The following is a 1,781-nucleotide window of genomic DNA, read 5'->3' on the forward strand; positions in this document are numbered from 1 at the left end:
TTTTTTCTCCTCTCTACTGTTCTACCAGAGAGGTCACCTGTGATTTACTACATGGAAATAAGCTTAAATATATCTTAAATTGTTTCACTTACAGAGTAGTTTCAGATGCTGACTAAATATGATTTCTGTGAGAGGGAAGTCTCCTCTCAGTCAGGGACAAAGATGACTGGAAGGCTGTCAAGCCTGTAGGTTTCAATTGTTAAATGAAATTTCTTTTCTAGTTACTTTTGTGCCACTTTTAGATTTTAGTTTTTTTTTTTAAATTTCAGAATAGCAGGTATCAGAGATGGGAGCAATTGCTGCCCAAGAACCTCTGAAGTTTGTTAGAAAGGTTTGACTTGAAAGAATGAAGGTTGGTATTTTGTACAAATGGATAGCCTGACTTATTCAGCAAAGAAGTAAACCACTGCACTATGCCTGGACTGTAAAGAATTTAGTCCAAAGCAGGTTTTGAGTTTCTCTACAGGTGAATGGTGTTCCAGTAGAGATGGTCGATGCAACTCTGTTCTCCAGACAAAGCTTGGTTGTTATAAATGTTGACATTGCTCTGTATTACAATCTCATATAGTGTGGCTTCTTTTCCCTTGACTGTCAACAAATAAAGCTGTAATACTGGTGCAATGTCTACTGATAAAGGACCATATGACATAATGTGGGAGACTCTTGAGGTTCTGTACCTGGGTCTTAACCGCATACAACTCAACACGGGTTTCAATGGGGAATTTGTGGTGCACGCTGTTGAATAGGGCACAAATTGGCATTCCCTATAATGCTGAAGCCGGATACAGGACGGTCAGATGATGCAAACCTAAAAGATTGAATGCACATTAGGATTGGTTGCCCAAAGTAAAGTAACTGATGCGTTCATGGTTCACAAATTAAACTCCCTAGTTCTCCAGTATACCCAGATTATTTTGGTCATGGTAAAATAATGTAAACATTCAATAGTAAAAACATTTAACCTAGCAGCATCTGAATTGTTGGCATATTTTACCTGTAAGGGTTCCTTCACAAACTTGCATGTGTTTAAGCTCTTTTGTGACTAGCCATCTCTTTGAGTTTTGTTCTTTATCTCTACTGGGAAAAAAGCCTGGTGGATGAGGATCGTGGAGTAACCAGGCTATGATTTTACAGGGCTTTGGCCACCCCCTTCCTGCCATGCTATGTTTTGGTTAAAAACCAAACCGTTCTTGAACATATGTTTAGTCTACCTTGGATGTATCCCTGAAGACGTTGAATTGGCAAGTATTTACAGTGATCCTTAAAAATACAAACAGCCACAACATCACAAAAAAATTGTGGCTAGCCCAACAACACTGGCTACGCTCCATAGACGTTAATATTACATTTTATATAAATATACACGCATATACAGTCTATGCTACACTGTGAAGGTGCCTTTTTATGTCTACCCAGTTGTCACGCAGCAGGTAAGTCTTTTTTTGGCTAAATTGCTAAAACACATCTCTCTACAGTGTGTTCAACTGATGTCAGGATAATTGTGGTGGCTAACATTTCTCTGGCCATCATAAGTGAAGGAGAACCTGGTAGACAGAAACTGTGTACCCAAAGAGATGGACAGCACCAGGGCTCTCTTCTCTTTTCAACTCAACAGCTGTGGACCCACAGTGAAGCTACTGCTGCTACATTTAAATAAACTAAAATCTTAGACACTGATAACCAAGACTCAACAATAATAATTGAGCAGATGACTTACCTAAATCCTAAATGTCACTATTTACATATTTTGCCTTCAGCTCTACCAGGAAAATCTAGTTATG

Source organism: Etheostoma spectabile, unplaced genomic scaffold (assembly GCF_008692095.1).
Source record: "Etheostoma spectabile isolate EspeVRDwgs_2016 unplaced genomic scaffold, UIUC_Espe_1.0 scaffold352, whole genome shotgun sequence".
Taxonomy (NCBI): domain Eukaryota; kingdom Metazoa; phylum Chordata; class Actinopteri; order Perciformes; family Percidae; genus Etheostoma; species Etheostoma spectabile.